This window comes from Musca vetustissima, unplaced genomic scaffold, assembly GCF_032173495.1.
Source record: "Musca vetustissima isolate MV318-11 ecotype Yass unplaced genomic scaffold, APGP_CSIRO_Mvet_v1 utg92902, whole genome shotgun sequence".
NCBI lineage: Eukaryota > Metazoa > Arthropoda > Insecta > Diptera > Muscidae > Musca > Musca vetustissima.
Window position 1 is genome coordinate 36466 of NW_026885560.1, and position 10445 is coordinate 46910.

Here is a 10445-nt window from a genome sequence, read left to right on the forward strand (position 1 = left end):
AAGAAGACCTATAGCTCTTCTATGAGAAGAAGACCTATAGCTCTTCTATGAGAAGAAGACCTATAGCTCTTCTATGAGAAGAAGACCTATAGCTCTTCTATGAGAAGAAGACCTATAGCTCTTCTATGAGAAGAAGACCTATAGCTCTTCTATGAGAAGAAGACCTATAGCTCTTCTATGAGAAGAAGACCTATAGCTCTTCTATGAGAAGAAGACCTATAGCTCTTCTATGAGAAGAAGACCTACAGATCTTGTATGAGAAGAAGGCCTACAGCTCTTCTACGAGAAGACCTACAGCTCTTCTACGAGAAGACCTACAGCTCTTCTATGAGAAGACCTACAGCTCTTCTATGAGAAGACCTACAGAAGAAGACATACAACTATTCTATGAGAATAAGAAGACCTTTAACTGTTCTATGAGAAGAACCTACAGCTCTTCTATGAGAAGAAGACCTACAGTTCTTCTATGAGAAGAAGACCTACAGCTCTTCTATGAGAAGAAGACCTACAGCTCTTCTATGAGAAGAAGACCTACAGCTCTTCTATGAGAAGAAGACCTACAGCTCTTCTATGAGAAGAAGACCTACAGTTCTTCTGTGAGAAGAAGACCTACAGCTCTTCTATGAGAAGAAGACCTACAGATCTTCTATGAGCAGAAGACCTATAGCTCTTCCATGAGAAAAAGAAAAAAGGTGCTATAACCTCTATAAGAGGACTTTCAGCTCTTCTATGGGCAGAAGACCTTGAGTTCTTTCATGGGAAGAACAACGACCCAGAGGTCTTCTATGGAAAGTAGTCCTTGAGCTCTGCTATGGCAAGAAGACTTTGAACCCTCAGCTTTTATATGAGAATACTCTCTCTGCTCTTTTACGAAGTAGTCCTTAGTTTTTCTACGTGCGTACTTATTTAATACCAATCCCTTCAGCTCTTCTATATGCAGACTTTAAGCTGATCTTCATCTCCGTTATTCTCCAACTCTTCTTACGAAAAGCAGATCTCTTGAAGAACTTCAGTTATTCTAATGGTTTTCATTCTTCCCCTTTATGTACACACACACACACCCACACATAGATATTCTTGTTTGCCAAGTAGCTGCACTAGTGTTGGGTTGTGTGGTCATTCATTGTCGTTTGTCCCGCAACACTTCATGGTTGTCTCATTGCGCTTCCATTTATGGCCATTGCCTTGGCAAAGCAAGATTTGAAGAGTCCTACATTTGGAGTAAGAACTTTTATTTAAGTGGTCCATACATTTCTACATATATTTGAGTGTCTGTGGGAGTGGGTGTGGATTGTTGTGCGTGAGTGTTTGCCTTTCTGTCCACAACTTCTGCTTCTTCTTCTTGTTATTATTCGTTTTCGTTTTCTTTGGTTAGTATTTGTTGCAAGTTTGTCCTGTAAATCTTATATTTTTTCTATCTGTGTGTGTGTGTGTGTGTGTTGGTGTTTCGATTTCACTTTTTTCTGTGGTTGCCGCTGTGAGCATCTGCGTGGGATATTTATCATCAACTACGAAGAATGACATTGTTGCAAATATCTAAGAAAAATGCTCAGATGTGAATGTGGGGGCGAGTGAGTGTGTGATCGTATTTGCTCTCTTATAGATGAGTGTGTGTGTGAGTGTGCATGTTTTTTGTTTGTATATAAAGACCAAGGTTGCATATCCGTTTGTTTGTGTTTTTGCTATTTTTTTCTGTCGAATTGTAAATCCTATTATTTGAGCAGTAGCAGCAGCAACAACAACAAAGAAAATACACTGTGGTCTATAGGATGGCCGAACAGAAATTTTTCTGCAATAATTTTAATTTAATGGAATTCGAAGAAAAAATTTATGACTTTGGAACGATTTGTATTGATTACAATTTTGTTTTCGTTGCGAGTGTAGTTGTGTGTGTTCGTGTGGGTGTGTAAAATAAAACCTAAGCATTGTAGAATAATTGTTTATTTTTTCGTAAGCAAAGAATGAATAATGAACATCCCACAAAAGGATCTTCTGCTTCGTATAATTGTTTTTCGTTTTGTTTTGAAAAAAAAAAAAATAAATAAATATTTGTACTAAAATATTGCAATTAAAGAAATTGAATACAAATTGATGTTTAATTTGAAAAAGGAAACATAAATTAAATTTAAAATGTTTATTGGAATATAATTTGGGGTCATTTATATGATAATCTATTGTAGTTTGTGTAGAAGTTCTTCTAAAAACATATGCCTGCTACGTTTATATCGATTTAAACCAATGTTGACCCACTGCATAATTCGGAACTATGTGTAAAATTTCCTCATAGTAAAATGTTATCCCTTATTGTTGAAGTCGCTGTATACTAAAGGGAAACCAAGATAGTTGCTGAGGGATTGGGGTGCATTCAAATAAGATCCCTATAAAAAAATTAAACAAGCTGAACCCATTTGGAAGCTAAATGAAATTACTATAATTGTTTTAAATAGATTACCATGTATATACAGAACTTCATTTGGATGGATACATATGTACCACGGTTATTGATCTCGTTTTAATTTTATTATTGATCTCGGGTTAATTTAATTCGGATCTTTATGCAATTTCGATTTAATCGGACAAATGAGCAGTCCTCTTGGTACGTAGTATCGTTCATGCTCAAATTATATGAAATAGGACGAAGTTATAGATGGGATGGGATAGATGGGAATATTTAAACAAATTTAAAAAGCATAAACGATCAACATTTCGTTTACCCTGTATCATATTTTGATGTAGGTTATAAAAATCCGGTGTTACCAAGAGCTCGAATTTACCCGTAATTTAAATTTTCTAGGGAATGGCAAAATCGATTCATCGCTCCAGATATTCGGTAGCATATAAAACCAGTAAGGAAAGTAGTAAAGTCGGACGGGGCCGACTATATGATACCCTTCACCACTTTGGGTATATTCAACAGATGAATCCTAACAGACGTCGAATTTTTGAAGGACCACTAACATGGAGATGGATCCATAAACATATCATTCTGCAACATACACTAAATTTTTCATTTGGTCAGATATAGGGTTGTTTCTTACAATGGGACAAAAATATATAAAGCAATGTAAAGGAATATATATATATATATATATATACATATAAGCTATATCGAAATCTAAACAGATTTCATTGAAACTTTTCACTGCTTAAGTTATATGCATTATGTACTTAAAATACTTACTTACTTAAAATCGGGAGAAAATATATATAGGAGCTCTACCCAAATCTGAACCGATTTTCACAAAACTTAACACACATAATTCATTACGCTATACCAAATTTCCTGCAAATCGAAAGATATATAGGGACTTTGGTGCAACATTTACATTAAATCGGACGAAAATATATATGGGAGGTATATCTAAATCTGGACCGATGTTCAGGAAACTTAACACACATTATTCTAAACCTAATTCATTACGATATGCCAAATTTCGTGCAAATCGAAAGATATATAGGAACTTTGGTACACCATTTACATTAAATCGGATGAAAATATATACGGGAGCTATATTTAAGGCTGAGCCGATTTTCACAAAACTGAACATACATCATTCTAGACCTAATTTAGTACACTATACCAAATTTCGCACAAATCGAAAGATATAAAGGGTACTTGTTGATCCATTTACATTAAATCGGACGAAAATATATATGGGAGCTATATCTAAATCTCGACCGATTTTCAGGAAACATAACACACATCATTCGTGCAAATCGAAAGATATATAGGGTATTTGGTGGACCCTTTACATTAAATCGGACGAAAATATATATGAGAGCTATATCTAAATCTGGACCGATTTTCAGGAAACTTAACACACATCATTCTAGACCTAATTCATTACGCTGTGCCAAATTTCGTGCAAATCTAAAGATATATATGGGAGCTATATCTAAATCTTAACCTAAATCTTAACCGAAAATTGGCACACATTATTCTGGAACTAATTTAGTACGCTATGCCAAATTTCGTTCAAATCGAAACATATATAGGGTCGTCCTTGGGTCAAATAAGTGAGCTGTGCCAAATTTCATCCAAATCGGATAATAAATGCGACCTGTACTTTGTTTACAATTTAACATGGACAGACGGACGGACGGACAGACGTGCATAAATCGACTCAGAAAGTGATTCTATGCATATTCTCAAAAGGAACCATGGGTCTATATCGATTATTTTTGCCTGTTACAAACATATGCACAAAGACATAATACCCTGTACCACAGTATGGTGAAGGGTATAAAAACTATGGTAAACGTAATAAGAATGGAATTGAATGAAACCGTTGATGGCTCCATTAGGACTCAAAAGTATTGGTGTAGTGGATACCGTAGCGTATGATTATTATTACCGACAATTTGTAAATAATGCGTAATGCGTATACGCCAAAGTAATCCCATACAAAGACATCGAAATATCCTTTATACAGGTTTCTTCCATTAGACTTTTTATACCCTACACAACTATGTTGTCAGGGTATTGTAGCTTTGTGCAGCCCCAAGAGTTTGTAACGCCGCGAAATATTGGTCCTAGAACCATCTTTAAGTATACCGATCGTCATATCTCGACTAGCTGAATCGATCTAGACATGTGTGTCTGTCCGTCCTTCCGTCTGTCTGTCTATTATGATTTGTAAACACGATACAGGCCACAGTTATGGACCAATCTTCACGAAATTTTGCATGTAGGACGGGTTCTGGCTAATGAAGACCCCTATTGTTTTTGATAAAGATCGGTTAATATTTAGGGGGTGAAATGGACCAAAAACTATATTTTTGTCCGGTTTTCTGGTCGCTCCATAGGCCGCAATTATGGCCCGAATATCGCGAAATTTTACATGGAGAAGGGGATCGGGCCAAAGAATAAGCATGCCTGTTTGGATAAGGATTGGTCAATATTTAGCGGGTCAAATAGACCCTGACTTTTGTGTGAAAAATTACAAAATTTGTATTCTATGGCGTATATAGACCCGAGAAGTTGGTAGTACATTCAAGAGGAGTGGTTGACCTTTAAATTGATACCAATTATATGGTCGTATGTACTTAGATGTGCTTACATTTAAGAATTTACGGGTGCTTAAGTACTGAGAATTATTTAGTAACCACGCTCAGAATATAGAACCACAGAAGTTAGATTTTCGTGGAAGTTGTGTAGGGTATCATATTGTCGGCCCCGTCCGACTATACTGCTCCGCTCACTGGTTGGGTCTCAAGACTTACAGTTGGATCATTCAAATGCATGAAAATCTATTTTTAACTCGATATTTGGATCGCAGTTTAATATGGCTCTCATATAGCGGTGCCACCCAATTTTCGGCTGTGTTAAAATTCCTAGCCTAAGGGTTATAAAATGATCGGCCGTGCCGAATATATAATAGCCCTCGTACCCAAAAATAAATAGGTGATTCATTATGGCGAACTACATAGCCATAACACCCAAAAAACACGGCTCCGCTTTATATATCTTCCCGATCCACTGTTCACATCGTTAGTGGTGATTTGCTAATGCGAGTGTACATACAAATAAAATGGTGTTATTTTGTATGGCTGTTGTTGTTTTTCTAATACTTAGTCATACATTTGTAGCGTAGTGTTGTGGCTACTTCCAAATCTGTAGTTGTTGTTGCTTTCGTATTTTTTTGGTAGCGATAGTTGTGTGTGTGTGTCGTTATCGTTTTTTTTTCATATTTTATTTGTTTGTTTGCCTAGTACACAATGCTTAGTTCGGAATTTTCTTTGTGGTTTTCCTTAAGGTGTCACCAACACTTAGCTGTCGCCCCCCTACACCCAGTGTGAGTGTGTACAATCTAAACTTTAGCGTGTACTTCAAGAAGTTGTTTTTGTAGTTGTTGTTGTTTTTTCTTTTTCTGTGCTTCTTTGGTCTTTGTCAATGTTGGGTGTTGATTCAAGAGCAAGTTTTCGTTGAGGACCTGTTCTTGCCTTTGTATGCCAGCAATTGTGTGTTGTATTAGGTTCTTGGACTTTTTTTTTGTTGTTCGTGTTATGCTCAAGTCCGCCACAACAATAACAATGGCATAGAAAAAAAATACGAAGTAGAAGAAGCAGAATCACACACAAAGAACTAGGAAACAGTTCCGCACAAAACTAAAAACGATAAACAATTTTTGATAAACGTTGACACTTCTTCTGTCGTGTTGCTGTTGTTGTTTGGAGGAAACCCAAAGCGAGTGTCCGAAATTTTTAGGGAGTTGACAAGCGTACCACGCCTTTGAAATAAAATTAAAATTTCCTGACCCAAAACTAAGTCACGCCAAAAAAACCTGAGGTTACAATTATAATTTCATACAAAAAATGAACGAAAACCAGAATAAAGAAACAAAAACTTCTCTTTGAGTTCTTCGAAAGTTGTATGAAATATAGATGACATTGTTGTTTTCTTTTTTTTTTAATTTTTGTTGCTGCTATGTTCTTGCATTGTTTAATTGTTTCGGTAATGATGCGCAAAAAAGTTCAGAGGTTGTGGCTTCTTAAATAATGATGATAACTTATTATGTCGAATTGTCATATTTGAGTGTTGTATTGTGGTTTCCTTTGTTTGAAATGGTGGTTTTCAAATCGTTGATTTGCTTTCTTTTTGGAAAAAGAGGAAATGCTTAGCAGCTGAATAATGTGTCCATAGGGAGGTTGTCGTCTGGCCAAACAGCCATTGACCTAAATTGGCAATCTCCTGGTAATCCAATTAATCCACGTTCTGACAATCGTTTTTTTTTAAGATTCTTCAAAAACCACGCTTAAATGGTTTTAATAATTACCCTTCACCTCTTTGGGTATATTCAACAGATGAATCCTGACAATTTTTGAAGGACCAGTAAAATGAAATTGGATCCATTTTTTTAATAAATTTTTCATTTAAAAAACCAAAATTATGTGAATCCATTTAAAGCAAATATCAATCGGACATCCGTTGTTTAGTTGGATAAATATATAATAAGCATGAGGATCGGAAGAAAAAAATATATAAAAGCTACATCGTCGAAACTTGTCACAGGTTTGGTTATACTAATTCCAGTATGTTTTGTGCATATCGGTCAAGTTTTGAGTTCATGGTGCATCATTTACATAAAATCAGTAGGAATTATAAATGGTAGCTCTATCTAAATCTATCTATCTATCAACAAAACTTTCCACATGCTAGGTTATATTAACTTGACTACGTTATGCAAAATGTTGTGTATATATGGTGTACCATTTACATAAAAACGGAGAAACTATATATATATATTCTAAATCTGAACCGAAACTTAGCACACATCATTCTAGATTAATTCAGTACGCTATGACAAATTTTGTGCAAATGAAAGATATATAGACTTTATACACTATTTGCACGAAAATATATAGGCTCAATAATACACATCTTTCTAGGCTATATTCAGAACTCTATGCCAAATTTCGTGCCAATCGAATATATGTGGACTTTGGTGCACCATTTACATTACATCGGACGAATATACATATGGGAGCTATATGTAAATCTAAACCGATTTTCAGGAAACTTCACACACATTATTCTAGACCTTATTCATTACGCTGTGCCAATTTTCGTGCAAATCGAAGGATATATAGCGACTTTGGTGCACCATTTACATAAAATCGGACGAAAATATATATGAGAGCTATATATAAATTTGGACCGATTTTCACAAAACTTGGCAGACGTCACTCTAGGCTCAATTTAGTACGCTATGCTAAATTTCGTGCAAATCGAAAGATAAAATCGGGCGAAAATATATATCGGAACTATATCTAAATCTGCACCGATTTTCCCGAAACATGGCAGACATTACACTAGGCTCAATTCAGTACGCTGTGCCAAATTTCACGCATATCGAAAGATAAATGGGGACTTTGGTGCACCATTTATATAAAATCGGACGAAAATATATATGGAAGCTATAAGCAAATCTGAACCGTTTTTCACGAAACTTGGCAGACGTCACTCTAGGCTCAATTCAGTACGCTGTGCCAAATTTCGTGCAAATCGAAAGACATAGAGGGACATTGGTGCACCATTTACATAAAATCGGACGAAAATATATATGGGAGCTATATCTAAATCTGAACCGATTTTCACGAAACTTGGCAGACGTCACTCTAGGCTTAATTCAGTACGATGTGTCAAATTTCGTGCAAATCGAAGGATATATAGGGACTTTGGTGCACCATTTACATAAAATCGGACGAAAATATATATGGGAGCTATATCTAAATCTGGACCGATTTTCACGAAACTTGGCAGACATTACGCTAGGCTCAATTCAGTACGCTGTGCCAAATTTCGTGCATATCGAAAGATAAATAGGGACTTTGGTGCACCATTTACATAAAATCGGACGAATATATATATATATATATATATATATAAGATCTATATCTAAATCTGGACCGATTTTCTCGAAACTTGGCAGACATTGCTCTATGCTCAATTCAGTACGATGTGACAAATTTCGTGCATATCGAAAGATAAATAGGGACTTTGGTGTACCATTTACATTAAATCGGACGAAAATTATATTAAAAAAAAAAATCTTTAAAAAATCATGGTTGTTGTAATTTATAAAAAATATTCTTTAAAAAAAAATTCTTAGCAATTGAGAAAAAGTATTTTTTATTTAAATTAGTAATTTTTTCTTGACATGAAAGATACATAACAATAATTTCAGGAATTGTTGTTGCCGTTTAATTTGTCATTCTTGGTTATTCATTCCCCTGATGACAGTTTAATGACATTGCTTAATAACTGCCACTATTGCTTTTGTCGGAATTATCACTCAGTTTTTTGTTGTTGTTAAAAAACAAAACGACATATTTACAAATAATCAACAATCACACATGCACACACTGTACAAATAATAATTAACATATATAATTTACCAAGTAAATAAATAAATGTCAATTATTTTTTTTGCCACTTGTTTATTGATGTTTAGTGAAAAAAGAACAAAACAAAAAAAAAAAAAATTTGTTGTGGTAAATTTATTTAGGCGGCAATTTGGCTCTTCATCTTTCCATGCCAGCAGCGAACCAAATCAAATCAAATAAAAAGCAAAACAAAACAAAAAAGAAATAAATAAACATTTTAATCATAATGTCATATTGACATGAAAATTAACTGTTTGTGGTTTTTAATGTATTGGAAAACTAATTATGTACACACAGACACTGTTTGTTTGTCAATATTCGTCACAACTGCAAACTATGATGAGCATTTGGAATGAAAATCGATCGATTGATGTGTCAATCAGTCACAGAGGCTGATGGATAAAAAGTGGCGAGAATTAGTGAATTTATATTAGTGGCATATTTGAAATACACTATTTAAATTACTACAATTACAATAGGTCGTATCGAAATGTAAATTTTGAATTTAACTTCGAAGAAAATTTTATTTTTTTTAAACCCTTTACCACACTGTGGTACAGGGTATTATGTCTGTGTGCATATGTTTGTAACATATGCAAAAGGAAACGGTATAGACACATGGTTCCTTTGAGAATATAGAAGCAATTTCGGAGTCGATTTATGCAGGTCCGCCCGTCCGTCTGTAGATGTTATATTGTAAACAAAGTACAGGTGGCATTTATGATCGGATTTGGATGAAATTTGGCACAAGTCGCTTATTTGGCCCAAGGACGAACCCTATTGAAATTGGAAAAAATCGGTTCAGATTTAGGTAAAGCTCTTATATATAGTTTCGATCGATTTAAGGTAAATGGGTCACCAAAGTCCCTATATACCTTTCCATTTGCATGAAATTTGGCACAGCGTACTGAATTAAGTCTAGAATGATGTGTCCTATGTTTCGTGAAAATCGGTCCAGATTTAGATATAGCTTCTATATATAGTGTTGCCTGGTTTTCGATTTGCATGAAATTTGGCACAGCGTACTGAATTAAGTCTAGAAAGATGTGTGCTATGTTTCGTGAAAATCGGTCCAGATTTAGATATAGCTCCCATATATATTTTCGTCCGATTTAATGTAAATGGGGCACCAAAGTCCCTATATATCTTTCGATTTGTACGCAATTTGGCATAAAGTACTGAATTAGATCAAGAATGACGAGTGCCAAATTTCGAAAAAATCGCATCAGATTTATAGCTCCCATACGTATATCGTCCGATTTAAGGTAAATGGAGGACCAAAGTCCCAATATATCTTTCGATTTGCACGAAATATGGCATAAAGTACTGAATTAGGTTCAGAAAGATGTGTGCTAAGTTTCGTGAAAATCGGTCCAGATTTATATATAGCTCCCATATATATTTTCGTCCGATTTTTATGTAAATGGTGCACCAATGTCCCTATATATTCTTCGATTTGCACGAAATTTGGCATAACGTACTTAATTGTTTCTAGAATGATGTGTGCTTAGTTTCACGAAAATCGGTTCAGATTTAGATATAGCTCCCATATATATTTT